This window comes from Onychostruthus taczanowskii, unplaced genomic scaffold (assembly GCF_017590055.1).
Source record: "Onychostruthus taczanowskii isolate IOZ18803 unplaced genomic scaffold, ASM1759005v1 scaffold31, whole genome shotgun sequence".
Classification (NCBI taxonomy): domain Eukaryota; kingdom Metazoa; phylum Chordata; class Aves; order Passeriformes; family Passeridae; genus Onychostruthus; species Onychostruthus taczanowskii.
Window position 1 is genome coordinate 5,827,084 of NW_024500461.1, and position 15,357 is coordinate 5,842,440.

At 38.5% G+C, this 15,357-nt stretch overlaps 1 long non-coding RNA gene across 2 annotated transcripts in view; it reads right to left on the reverse strand.

Moving 5' to 3' along the window:
- Nucleotides 1–2,914: 2,914 nt before the first annotated feature.
- LOC121338654 overlaps nucleotides 2,915–15,357 on the reverse strand; it is a 37,764-nt gene continuing 25,321 nt past the window's right edge. For both annotated transcript variants that reach the window (XR_005953058.1, XR_005953059.1), the window contains 3 exons: nucleotides 9,477–9,690; nucleotides 9,211–9,286; nucleotides 2,915–4,298 (listed from right to left, as the gene is read on the reverse strand). This is a non-coding gene — a long non-coding RNA (uncharacterized LOC121338654). The remainder of the gene's footprint in view (nucleotides 4,299–9,210; nucleotides 9,287–9,476; nucleotides 9,691–15,357) is intronic.

The window sequence follows — 15,357 nt, forward strand, 5'->3', positions numbered from 1 at the left end:
AGATTAATGTGAATGTCATTTTTGAAAAGAAGAGCTAATGGCCTGCGCCTGAGATTGTCAAGCAGAGAGTCACAGTTTAATCTAAGCTCTATTGCTACATTTTTCCCATTTCACTTTTTCTGACCTGTATATAACCTAAGAATACCTAGATCTACAGTCAGTCAAAATCACCTGAAAATTCAGGCTGAGTACCCAAATACACTGCACAAAGTGACCCTTTCTAAAGCAAGGTAGGGATTGGTAACACTGAGTCATTTGGCTACATACAAATTCTCAAGCAATTCTGATTGGTACAACAGTTTTAGAAAAAGGTTCGTGAAACATTTTAAAAGTAAAGAGAAAAAAAAAAAATAAGTAGAGCCTTACACTGAGACTGAGGCCTCTGGATCTCTGACCGCCCAGCTCAGAGGGCACAGCAACAGCTGAGGTGCAGCTGTCACTCAACAAAGTGATCAAAATGCAGATTGATAGCAGACCCTATGTGACCCTTGCACTTTATCCTTTCAGGGTTTCACAGATTTTAATGCTCATGGATGCCGGATTTCTGAGAAGCTGAGATTATCAGATATTCTTTCCAGCTGGGAGAGCTACACCTATATATCTATGTCTAATCTTTATCTATATCATATATATCTATTTCTAGATATATTTAAATATAGATATACATATAGCTATTGATATGGCTATTTCACTTCCAGGTCTGCTTTATCCTTCAGGTGGAAGTGCTGATCCTCCCCTTTCCTGTCCTTAACCCACCCCTGCTTTAGCTCCTTTTAAGCAATAAAGCCAGTCCAATAAGCCTCCTTACTGCTTAGTGCCTCTGTGAACATTTTAGTTAGACTTGCAAATGTTGCTAAACGTGATCCTCAACTCTCACAAGACTTTTCCTCACTAAATTACTGACATTCACCCAGCTGACATGTTCTCCAGCAGAATTCCAACACAGCCATAGCCGCCAATGATCCTGAGGAAATAGTAGTAAACTGTTCCTCTAGGCAGTGTAAAATTCACAGTCACAGCCACCCAAACAAAAAAAAAAAAAACAAACAAAAAAAACAGCAGGACCACAAGGATATAGCTAACAAGCAACCCAAAATCCACCTAATTTCTGTAAGGAATGGTATCTAGAAAAAGCATGACTCGGTTCAGACATCTATATGCCTAAGAGATCAGGGAGCAAGAAAGCATTTTATACTATTTATCCCAGACTAGAAAAGGACATTCCTAAGAGTGCACTTGCTATTTTCCACTCTTTGATCCTACAGACAGCACCCAGTGGGACGATGGAGTTGAAAAAGTGCGGCTGTTGTTCTCCTCTACTATCTCTGCTCACAATATTCTGGCACTGGTGGGTACTATGTGCAGAAGGAGGAGCAGAGGCTGGATACCAAAAAAAAATTTCAGAGTTTACAGTTTTTCCCTTCCTGTGATTTAAAAAGAAACTCAGGAAAGTGCACTTTTATTTGTTGTTGCCTATTAACAAACCCTATTTTTTCATCATAGAGTACAATATTTCTGCGGTAACTCCAGAGAAAATTCATAGTTGTTCTTAGTAAAAATACATTTGGGTTTTTTTGGTCTATGTAGTCACTGAAATTAACCAGGTATGTTCTGGTCCTTTTCATCTAATTCCCACTGAAGAATTAGTAATCACACATAGAGAGATTGTTAAAATTTTTTAGCATAGGCTTTAGTTTTGTCAGAGATTTGCAAAACTCGTGTCAAAATCGCGTTACTCCTGCTTTGACTGGATATAATGATGTTTTCACAAGGGCAAAGTTTAGATAGACAAAGAGATAAAAATATAAGGTCACTTAAGTGAGGCAATCTAAGCTGGAATGTACATTTTGAATGAACAAATCTGTAGACTTTTTACAAGGCTTTCCCCTCAGCCCTGCACAGCTCTTCAAACAGAGAGTATCAGCTGGTGACTGAAGCGCAGACCAGAGTCAGCTTTTATTTTGGCTTGAATACAGATTTGTTGTGTGACCTTGATCAAGCAGTTTAACCTCTGCATTTCCTTATTTGTAAACAAGAATAATCACCATCCCTGACCTCATAGGCTTAATTCATGAATACTTGCAAAGAGCCTTGAGATCTTTGCCTGTATGTTGCTATAGGAACAAGAAGCAAACCTACAATACAATCATGTATGATGCTTTCATGATCCCAGTCGCAGCAGTACTCAAGCATTTCAGACTTTCATTTTAATTTGAAAGTAATACCATTATTTGGAGTGAAATAGAAACAATGTTCTATTTCATCCAGTTTTGGAGCTGGGGAAATTAAGTAGAGAGACTACATTGATCTCAAAATTGTGCTTTGGTTTCACTTTCAAATTCAGTCACATACATGAGGTAGATATAGGGAAGACTGAGGAAAGGAGACTCAGATGTACATTTCCCTTAACATGGGTCCAAGTGTACACATGTACAGATCATATAGGCAGGATGGTCACGCTGCACTTACCTGGACATCAAAATTTATCTGTCCTTCTTGTAAGATAGCTGCTAAGCACTTCTTAATAGACTTAAGACATACATTGCAAAAGCAATGATAGCAGTTTTAGACAGCCTAGGAGACCCACACACACTTATGAAAAGATAACAACATGGCTTCATGGAAACTGGTGAGTGATCAGTCAGTAGCCCAGTTCACTAGGGCATAGCATAGGCACAAACATGGGAGACTTCCTGCTCTGTGTCAGTCAGTGACACAATTCACACTGACAGCAGGTAGTGAAGGTTCAGTGACTAAATGACCAACTCAGAATCAAAGGAGGAAAACTGCAGCAGGGCTGTTATATATCACATCAATTCTCTGCCCAACCAGTCTATTCCATGAGTGTCACTGGGAACTGTGAATCAACACATGCATTTATTCGTTACATTTTCTTTTATATGTTGACATTTGTGATAAGATTTCTGCAATAAAGTTTGTTTACTGACAGGCTTCCTTTGTTGCTTCTTCCACAGCCACCAACATTGCAGGCAGACAGTTTAATCACAACATTGCAGGTTGGGAAGTGCTGAAATATCTGTGCCCTAAGCCTGCTTTAAAATCTACTAACAGGGCACATGGCTAAATCATCATATGACAATCTCTTTACACAAAAGCCAGTATGGAATTTATATGGTGAAAGAATGCTTCAGTATAAAAAAAATTATACAGCAAATAATTTCAGCTGATGCAGATTCAGACGCTCACTGTCAAGATGCACAAGACTGCATCTGCTGCTACAGGAGTCAACTTTGAAGAGATAGTCTATGTCATTAGGCTGTACCACAGTCAGAAAGTTCCCTATGGCTGAAAAACAGTTTCTGAATCAAGATCATCATAAAGTACAAGATTCTGAAGTCAAACCTAGATATTATCCTACCACTGTAGGACATGGGATAATAGAGAGAAAGAAGTAATTTATCTTAAAAATGTATGTTATTATATGTTTATAATGTTTTCTTACAATGTTTATAGAAAAGTTTTGAACTATCTTCCATTTCCAATTTTTTTAAAAAGAAAGTGTGGATTAAACCTCCTTCATAAAGCCTTCATAAATATTTTTTCTACAGTGCTGTAACACAAGCACTTGACCTAATGCTCCTTTTTTCTTAGATTAGACAAACAAAACCTTGGCAGCAGTTTCTGGACACCAGTATAAACAGCTGGGTTCCCTGTGAACCCAAAGATACACTTTAGAAAAAAGAGTCTATTGAAGACAGTTTTCTTTAAGGCCCTTATCAAAATCATCCTGAATATCCCACTGGTGACATAGAGGCCATGCCTATTCGATGCACCATATGAAAAGGTATTTCTGGAAGCCCAACTAAATTTGACAAACCAGCTCTTAGTATTATTTTAAGTGTCTGCCAACAATAAGGTTTGCACAAAATTATGATCTTCAGTACCTTTGCTAAGGAGCAGTGCAAACAACAAATTTGCAGCCAAACCCTATTTATTAGCATGAGAATTCAGTAGGTTTAGCCAGCAAACTGCTGCAAACTAGGCTAACACAGCTGGGGTACTGTATGAGATCTCCGTGCTGTAGAGTAGCATTGTATGAATCAGCAAACACAGGGAAATAATCACATTGCTGTGACATATATAGGAGTCACTGTTAGTCATTTTATATCAGGCAATATATCTTTGCTGTCTTTTGTGGCTTGGGTTAGAGTAATCCACAAACCCAGATTAAAACAGATAACAAAACACTGTTCCTTTAGTTAGGTAGTCTTGACTACTTTCATCTCATCAAGGGAAAAGCAGGGCAGAATCAGAGATCAGATCTTCTTCATTTGATCCTACATAAGAAAGGAGAAAAAGGATAAGTGAAAAGAGGCTATAAGCTCTCCTGTTGGGATTTTGCCAGGTATTTCTCCCATATGAACAATTAATGGAAAGACCAATGCCCTGAAATTTCATAGCCTGGCTTCTGCTACTTCCACTCCTGCTTATGAAACCTTTCTATTACCACCACAGGTTGTCTGTGACTGACCCTATGCTTTTAGCATGGGAGGGGACTTCCTTTTTTCCATCTTTCTTTTCCAGGCTGTTTCTGACAAACTCTGAGTACTTGGTCTCTTTGACACTGGTAATTATCCCTTCAATCCCAGTTACAATATGTCAGCTGGAGGCTAGAATAAAAGCAATAACTAATTGTAGAAAACCCCAATAAAAATGTTATATGCTATTGGTCTCAGATTATCTCAGCTTTTACATGTTCTAGAAGGTCGAAGTCTTCATCTCTGCCGTGCCCTACTGCCCTTTTTTCACTCTTTAAGCTTTCTAAAGCCTAGACTCATGTTCACATTTTTCAAGATTTCATGCAAGTTGCTTGTGAAAGCTGCCATATTAGCACCTACGTCCCTGGCAAAGCTGCAAAAGCCAGCAAAGCTGTTATTATTATCACTCCTCGCATAATTAAGATGCAATAGCAGTGCAAATAGAAAAGCAAGAGAATGTTTATGGAAAAATACTGTCCATTAAAATTTGACTTACGGTAAGCCAGGCTTTATATTATTACAGAAAAAACTGCTGAGAACTGGAGTGCCTCCACGTTCACCAGCAAAATTACATGTCCACTGAGTGGGTGAGGAAGGAACAGGAAAGGATGATGAAGATAGTGCAGTGCAGAGCAGCCCTCGGGGAGATAGAGAAGCTGAATAGCAGTCTAGTCCCCAGTGTGTGCAAACACCCTTTCTCCTTTGGAATTCCATACAGAACATGAGCTATTCCTGCTTCCTGCTCTAGAACTTCTGCTCCTTAGCCGAATGGCACAGCTCTTGCTTTTCACACTGGCAAGAGCTGTGTATGCACTCATACACAATAAGCACTGCCAAGTGTTATAATTACTGTGTTCACGTGGTCACTGTGTCTTATTGCCCAGTTATTTCATAACTGAGTGCTAAGTACTGCACCAGCTCCAAGCACACAGCTCTCACTAACTTCTAGGGCTCCCTTTACACATAGGTCTGTTAGAATTAACGTTTTCCATGACTTTATTTACTTGACCTGTCAATATTTTGGAGAACATAACGGTGCTTTGGAATGATTGCGTATTTGCCTTGTCTACGCATTGAAGCTGTACTTACATGTGTATCTCTTGCAGAACTCATTCATGAGGAAAACCATACAAGATTACAAGTTAATAATCTCCCTGAATGTCAAAATCCAGGGCAGATCAGGATGTGCATTGTGTTGGCAGCGCTGCAAACTGGGCTGTTTTAGTATTAACAGTAAATTTACTAGCTTCAGTAAGACTTTTAATAGGTTTTGCAGCAGGTTAACAACTAGCCATGGATATTTGCCATAAGTAATGCAAAGCACAGGAAAAAAGGTGCAATTATTAAGAAAACAGTAGCTTGAGTTTTCAATTCAATAGGAAGACTCCAGTTCTTTCTTTTAGATTTACAGTTCTGAGTAAAACAGATATCCCATCTTTGTTAGAAAGAACAGCAATTTCCAGAACCTACTGATTCTAGATCAGCACATTTTAGACCCCAAATATTCCAAACCAACACCAAGTAAGATTTTGTTATGGCTGCTAGCTGTAGAATGTGACTGAGTACCTCACACTACATGGGTTCCAGCTTCAGCTACATAATCAATGAGGCAATATTTAGGTGCATAGAGCAATGTGGCAAAGTATCTTCAGCTGCTCCAGCTCACCATCTGGTACATAAACAAAACAAGCCTTGAACCAGATTTTCTACTGGGATGACTGACATGCAGACATACATTGTGCCATCCTGGTTTTAGGGATAGCAACTTCTGGAAAGGGGAACATGAACACCTGAGAAAGAATTTTTTTCTCAGAACGTGGACTCTTTTCTTCATCCATTTTAGGAAGATAAAAAGCAGTGAGATCCTTATGGTGACTCTTGAGATAGCTACCTTACATCAGTCACTGGTGATAGCCAAGAGGAAGGAACCACTCTTCTGGGCTTCTGTTTCATCAGGCACTAATGTTCTTTGATCATTCCCCTTCCCTTGTTTTCTTCTGGTTATAAATTATGAGATACAAAGCATGTGTAAGCTAAGTAACATTCTGCCTCTCTTATCTGTCCCTGTAACTGCCCCTTCTGCCTCCCCAAATCTTCTTCTTGTGGTTGTTTACAGAGTACAAGTAGAAAGTAGGTCAGACAAATGGAGACTGTCAGATGACTAGTTTGAATTTATGGACATGTTGTTGTCTCTGTAGAACCATAGCGTTGTTCTTACAAATCCCCAAAAGTTTGTTTTAGCCTGAAAGGCTATTAGACTTACTACACCAGCAAAGGAGAAGGCTTTCTGCAGGAATTTCATCTGATTAAGTCAACAGAACTCTGCCTGCAGAGCAGAGCTTCCAAACATTTGGCTTCATTTTTGTGTAATTTATTCTTTACCTTTTCCTGCTCATAATGGAAATACTATGAAAAGCCTAAACAATTTAACAACTGGGGTTTATTTTCCTTTTTGCCCCTCACTTTGCCCACACACTCCAACACCAAAATCTCAATCAGTCATGATAGTTTAGAATCATAAGCAGCATTGGAAACACGTGCTCCATACAGATAGTGTCCCACCATGCAATGAGGAGTGCACACCACAATGGCTGCTGCTAATGGCAGGGAAGGCGAGTACAATTTACAGCTCTTTTAACTCCTCCAGCAAAGACACCAACAGTCAGTTACTGTGGCAAATGAAATATTCTGACAGAAGCATGATTGAAGTTGACAATAGTCCCACAAATATCAGCAGAGTTTCCAATAGTGTTGACAATTTTAGTGAATTCATGGCAAAGCAAGTAGTAACTGAAATGTAGTAACAGGGAGTTACCATTACAGCTCTGAACTCATATAGACAACAAAATTGGCAATTTGACTTCAGAACTATTTGAGACACTAGATTTTTCTTAGTAGGCTAGGTTTTATTAGAAGCTATGGATCACAACTGGAAGGACATTGCAATGCAACAAGGTGCCATGAAAAAGCTGAGAAGCATACACGGAATTACATCTATCTCAGTGCAAACTGTGCCAAACTTCCAAAACATCCTGTAGTCTTCTATTTCAAAATGAAGCTGGACCTTCACTATTCCACATTTTGATTGCCTAACTTAATGCTCTTATAAACTCAAATTTCATACTGTAAAAATGTGCAACTTTAACTGCCTTGGGTAGGATGCCTCTGTCCTTATGCATATGCCTCACCAGGTGGAAGTTGGGTGCCCATTCTCAACAGCTGTGTAGGGATTCCCTAAACCAGGACACAGGGGAAGAAGTTCCCTGATTTAAATGGGGTAATTCCTCCTATCATAAAATACACTTCTAAAAGGAATGAGATCTTTTGAGGGCAACTCAGCCTTTCTTTTAAATAATATTTTTAAAGCAAATGTTGCTGTGATTAATCTCATTAATTCTTGGATTCAAGTAATTCATGGATCCAAATAAGAACATGAAAATGAGTGCATTATTACCATATCTAAAAAAAATTTTCTAAAACTGTTAAGCTGCAACTACTTTCCTTTGCAACAGAAACTTATAAGGGTTTCAGCTCATAAACTCATGGTACCTGATAGCTTTTGCATCTTATGCTTTACCATGACACCTGGATATTTTTAATTTATTGTATCTATGTGTTCAGCATGAAAGAGCAGAAAGTCTCATCAAGAGACTTTACAAATTCGTAAGGCCTTCCTAGTCAGCTAGTTAGATTATTAGTTATGTGCCTTCTGAAGCTATTAAACTTTCAGTTGTTAGATTTTCAATACTGTCCATTTAGTGCTTCCTTCCTGAACACAAGTATTTTTACTATTCCAAGGCAACAAATCCAGATCTCTTTAGATAGTAAATTGCTAACTGCAAGAAATTCAGTGAGTGCCACAGACTTAGAGTTAATATCTTACTTACTTTGCAGCAGCCACCAGTTCCTCACACATAACCTCAAAACTTCATTCCAACCTGTTGTTTCTAATCACTTTTTTTTTTTCCAACAGGCTGTTTCTCATCATTAATGTTAGTGATATGACTTTGCTGATACATTCAGAACCTATTTCAGTCTTCATCTAGTTTTATGCCATTGGAACTTGGACATCCTTCCATAAAATTTTGGAGACAAAAAATTGCAAAACATGGCAGCTATATTAGGTATCTCAAGGTTATAGTCAAAGACTGTGACCATAAGAGAAGCCCATTCTGCTTGGTGCTATTCAGATTAACAGGGCATGCTTACATCTCCAGCAAGACATGACTGTGCTATATCAAGGTATATTTTGCATAGATGGCCTGCAGGCAGTTCAGCAGTGAAGCTACAGAACCTGGCACAGACTGCAAAGCCTACCTGAAAAGCAAACTCAGAAAGGTAATCTGTGCTGAATTATTTGCTGCTGGATCTATACTGATAAGGGTATTTGACTGATGTTAAGTAATTTAAAGCTAATTTAAGTATTTCTATGTAAGAAGGAGTCATAATGTGATTGCTATATAAATATCTCTGTAGTAAGCCATGGTACTTTCTTGTGGTTGCCAGAATTAAAGAATGGTAATGTCATGAGAAAACAGGGACACAGTGAAGACAGGTGGCTTCCTTAATTTCCTGCTGAAAATGGTATCCATCTACGGACACAAATGCCTGGCATGAACTACAGTGAATGGCTACAGAAACACATAATTTCCAAATTTAGTCTCTACATACTTCAGAAGAAACATCTGTGGTTTAAGATAGCCCAACATACCTTATTTTCCTTTATCCACACAGTATCAGCTTCCTGTCAACCTCACTTCCCAAATTCACCCTCCCATTTCTACAGTCTGAAAAACAAAAATAACAAACAACTCAAAAGTTAGCAAAAGTAAGGATGGAAATAGTCTAATGATGGATATTTATTGTATTTTCAACTCACTCTAAGGGCTATGAAAGCCACATAGAAGAGTTATCTCTCTAAAAGATCAACTTACTAATATTTTCTGTCCACTGCCAATTGCAGCTCTCCTAACATACCTGCACTGCTGACTGCTCTTGGAACATGACACCAGACCTTCAGCATCAGGCAGTGATGGCATTAAGCAGCCACTGACCAATAGGTTGAAACATACACAGGAGATCTGCTACACTGCTGCTGTTATACAGTCCTCTGAGTTTCTTGTTTCCAAACAATCTTCTGATACATTTAACATCAGTATACAGTGGTCAGTTTTTTAGCTCAAGCTGGGAACTGAAAAAGAAAACAAAGATGACAAAATCGTAAATACACAATAAATTTTAAAAAGTTAACTTCTGAGGCTCCTTTGCCTATTGCTTTTTTGTCAAGTCTTTTAGCTGATTTAAAAAGTGATAACCAGCTCTACAACTGGAATAGTAACACCTCAAACTTGAAAAACAAACCATTGAAAAGTAAAACTGAAATCAATTTTAAAGGACAGACTGAAAGGAACTTTTTCAACAGCAAGCTCACAAGCAGCTTGGAAGGAAAAGCAAGTAAAAGAGGACAGAAAAATATCAGAAATTCATGTAATACAACGTTCTGATTTAACAGTAGGTCGGCTACTTGCGCTGGTTACTTGGTTCTCAAAGGTAGGACAAACTCTTGGACAAGTCCTATACAGTGAAAATACGGTAATTAATTATACATACAATTAATTAAACATACAGTTCTAATGTTTAAGTCTAGAAACTAGATGCTAACTTCCTGTACAAGGGAACTCAAATCTAGGAGCTTATACTCAGATGCACACAGCAAAGTTCTTCATGGTCTGTTATGCAATCTGCTGTAGGCTCCTCTGTACCGCCACAGTAACTCAGTAAGGTGCCAGGGAAGAAACCACCTCATTTGGCCATTAAGTTTTCAAACCTGCTCCTACTGCCACAGCCCTAAATCCCACTGACTTTTGCTTGGAACTGGATTGAAAGACCCTAAAAATCAGCTGCAATAAGGCTCACAAATTAAGCAGAAGTGTTTTAATTCCCTCTCTGAACTGCTGAAGTTATTGAACACCAGATGATCAAGTCACATAATTTCAAAATAAATATAGGGTGCTTTTAAGTTATTTTACCATTTGAAGACCTCATTGGTAGTAGAATAGAAATAGAAGTATCGTTACCTTTTGTCCTGTTTCTATAAATAGAAGCAGGACAAAAGGTAATGATACTCTAAGAATAACATTCCAAAACAATTTATTTACCCCAAAATCCCAAAATTGCTCTCAATCTCTGCTCCACCCAGCCTATAATTATGTTTAAGGTTATCATGACTCAGGGGAGGACCTTGCCCTTGCTGAACTCTACAAGGTTCACATGGACCCACTTCTCAGGCCTGTCCAGATCCCTCTGGATGGCATTCCTTCCCTCAAGCATTTCAACTGCATCACAAAGCTCAGTGTCACCAGGAAGCTTGCACTTGATCCCACTGTCCATGTCTCTGAGAAAGGTGTTAAACAGCACCAGTCCTAATAATGATCTCTGAGGAACATCACTGGTCTAAACTTGGACATTGAGCAGTTGACCACAACTCTTTGAATGCAACCACCGAAAGGAAACAGAAAAATACACAAAAGATGTCTTCAAGAATTGAAATTCAGTGCTTCAGAAACTAACCAGCGCACAGTGTGGCTGTTCAAATCCTGGAAACAGAGATGATCAGCCAGTTGCATCTTGCACAAAAATATGTGTATCTAACAGTGTGAAGACTACTTTCCTAATATGCTCAAAAAACTTAATGCAGGAAGAAAGGTTGAAACACTGAAAATTTTAGGCATGGATGAGTTTGACACTTTATTCTGGAACAATCATTGGACAACAAAGAACTCTTAACCAGGAAAAATAACAGCCAGCAGAATGTGTGCATTCCTGCTCTGCTTCCAATTCCCCTGAGAACATGGGGAAAAAACTGGGGAAGTTAAAACCATTTCCCCAAGCAGCCTAAGTTCTCTTTTGGCCTGCTGTTATTACAATAAAAGCAAACCTATTACAACCAACTTTAGTCAGATTTTTAAGAGCTGAAAGAGTCATCTCCGGCTCCCTTTGAAATCAATTAAGAAAACAGGTATTTAACAAGTCATTTTTCTGTTTTATTTTAGGCAGTGGCACTGGGATGAGAAAAATTGTGTTGCAAAGTGAAAACAACAAGCCCTATAAATTTCCCTATTTCCCTCTACACACAATAAATGAAGTCCAGACGAGGAATTGTCTGTGTTTAGTAAAATGAATCCCACCCACAAAGCCTGTGGCATACAGAAACTCCTCCCAGAGGCCTTTTGTTATAGCTGTTACAGTTTCCATCATTTCCAGACTATCAGGCAACAACAGTGCCTTCATGGTAATCTCTAGACATGCAATGGAATTACAGACATGCAAAGCTCTTCCTAAGCCATCAGATCCTACTGCATGGACTCTATGGATCTGAGGGGTACACGTTACCATGTAAGTACTCTACATGATAAACAGGAAAGAAATAGATCAGAGAAACTCTTTTTTCCTATACTGGCTACATAAACTCCCTCCCTCCCATTGCAGAGACTTGGGACAAAACCTGAAAGACTGAAAACTGCAAGAAGATATGCTAATTTTTTATTTTTTTTTAATTATATTAAGCTGTACTTTTGATCAGAAAAGCATAATACTAGCAACCTAGAATCTACAACACAGCATGAAAAATAATCTTTGGTTGAAGACCTACATCATCTTCCTAACTCCATTTTTATAGCAGTATTGAACATTGATTTGCTATTAATCCTCCTACTCAGAAGGAACTATAGATGCCAAGGTGAGCATTGCTCATATTGTAAGCTAAGCTTGATAACAGTCTAATATCTGAAAATCCAGCTTCATTTATTATTTTATTTTTTTAAATCTGCACATGTGATAAAAAAAAATCAGTCACTCTTTGGATAGCGTGTGCCATCACAATGCTCTTTTACGCTCCCTCAAACAATTGGTACCCAGAGCAGGTGGAACTGGCAAATCTCTGACTCCAACAATTACTACAAACACCTTTTTTTCCACCTGAATAGGTCCCCAAAGAACATAATAATTCCAGAAATTACGTAGTATACAAGTGGTGTTCACCATCAGAACCGTTTCACCTGTAGAAAACCAGACCTCTTGTTAGACTTTGTTATAGAACAAAGTCTTGTCCCTCCTACAAAAGACAAAGCCACTGTTATCAATTAACAATACAGCTAACAATAATCAGTACAGCTTCACTATTTTATAGAAGGCTTTTAAGTACCATGTTCACTCTGCAGCTCCTCATCACAAGAAAGACATTGATATGTTGGAGTGAATTCAGGGGAAGGCTACCAAGCTGAGTGAGAGACGAAGCACATGGTGTACATAGATGGAAGAACTGTGTTTGTCCAGTCTTTATGAAAAGGGAGTTAGAGGAGACCTAATTGGATAAAATCTGCACATGTGATAAAAAAAATCAATCACTCTTTGGACAGCGTGTGCCATCACAATGCTCTTTTACGCTCCCTCAAACAATTGGTACCCAGAGCAGGTGGAACTGGCAAATCTCTGACTCCAACAATTACTACAAACACCTTTTTTTCCACCTGAATAGGTCCCCAAAGAACATAATAATTCCAGAAATTACGTAGTATACAAGTGGTGTTCACCATCAGAACCGTTTCACCTGTAGAAAACCAGACCTCTTGTTAGACTTTGTTATAGAACAAAGTCTTGTCCCTCCTACAAAAGACAAAGCCACTGTTATCAATTAACAATACAGCTAACAATAATCAGTACAGCTTCACTATTTTATAGAAGGCTTTTAAGTACCATGTTCACTCTGCAGCTCCTCATCACAAGAAAGACATTGATATGTTGGAGTGAATTCAGGGGAAGGCTACCAAGCTGAGTGAGAGACGAAGCACATGGTGTACATAGATGGAAGAACTGTGTTTGTCCAGTCTTTATGAAAAGGGAGTTAGAGGAGACCTAATTGGATAGGGACCTGAGCACCCTGATCCTTTTGAACCTGCTCTGTGAAAGCAGTTGCACTAAGTGACCTTTCAGAGGCCCTTTCCAACCTATGTAATTATATGATTCTGTGAAATGAATGAGAAAGTGAGGAAGCAGTTTCTATGGCTTTAATGCACACTTCCATCAGTTCTTGAAGGGTGCTCAGTCAGTATTCAATACTCAGAATCAGTCTCACCTAGTTGCCTGCTTAATGACATGTTAATATAGTTGGGTCTACACACAGACACTCAGACTGCCCACAAATCTCATCCCCTTCACAGCAAGCAACGATACAGCTGTCCTAAGGACAAGGAACTATCTTATCTGCAGACAACTGAATTAGCCAGGCACACAGCCTATCCACAAAGCAGTGAGGCTGCTCTTGAATGACCTTTAAAATTTCAGCACTAACTAATGTTTTTCGTGTAAGAGAATCAGCTGTTTTCATGTGCCCCAGATTCAGGAATAACAACGCCCTAACAAGTGCAGAATGAACAGTTAACACATTTGGCTTCAAGATGAATGCTGCACAGCATTACAGACACAGTTACCGAGATCCTCTTACATGATGTGTATATTTTGCCAATACAATCTGAAGCCATGAAGAAATATATTGCCAACAGAAGCAACCAAATGTAAATGCATTCTGCCAAAAGAACTTGCTAGCTGCACTATGCCAACAGACTGTTTGCCAGCTAGATCTCCTCATGCAGGAAAGGCCATGGATTGCCACTGACTTTTAGACTGTCAGATTCCAGTATTAAATTGATGGATTAACATTTTGCAACCAACAAGGTGACACTAGTTATCTTCATGACTGTTTTTAGTCACTAGTGATAGTGTCAACATGTCAATTTACACCATCATCTGTACTGAACCTTGCAAACACAAGGCTGCAAATATCTGGAACTGCCTAAGTAGATACACCATAGATGTGGAATCACTTAAAAACTCTGTGAGTTTTCATATGCTGCCACATATTAGTACAGGCTTACTACTCCACCTTGTACACTCAGACACAGCAGACAAGATCCTGAAGTACCTTTGCATGCTGTGCACTAGTACAAATCAAAAGGACAGATGTCTAACAAAAATGGTAAGTTGTTGTTTATGGTTCACATTAGGATTTGAATTTTGTGGCCCCAACAATAAAACTAGATTTCCAGATAGCAAGGTGATGATGCAGGGTATTTGAAAGTTCTCTGAAAAAGAGGTTTTTATTCCTGTTTACTAATCCAATGAATAAGGAACTTTGTGGAGACATACTTAATCTGATTCAATTTCTTACGAGGGTTTGAAAGTCTATCCAAAGAAAAAGAAATAGAATAATCTAAGCATAATCTGGTGATGAACCATAAAAAAGATTCAGACAAGGCATCTGATTTGCCATTTTCCCAAAACATTTAATGTTTAACATTTCACCTATCAGAAATATCTTGAGCTTCTTTTATCTTCAAGAGAAAACAAAAACTATTCAAAGAAGTTTAAATTTTTTAGTTGATTAAGAGGCACTTCATTAACAAGAAGGTCTAGGAGAGAAGATATAAATGCTGTCAAACTGACAAGTTAGCAAAAGGAAGTTACAGTTACCCTTGGAATCCTTCCTGTAGAAATTATAGTACACTGAAGAACAACATGTAATAATTTTGGCCACATCTTTTATAACATTTTCATAGTGAGACATTTACTGAAAAACAAACTAGTAAAGCAAATTTTCAGTCAAAGGCAACACTCTAACAGATCATCCCTACTCCCTCCGCAGAGCCTGAGAGAGATCCAGAACAGATGAAGGACTGATGAGTAAACCAATTACCCAAAACCATCAATAACAAAACTCAAATACTGTGATGGTATATATAGACTAAAATATGGGATTTGTTGAAATAACAGAACAACCAATGCCTAATGTAGCAATGGAACT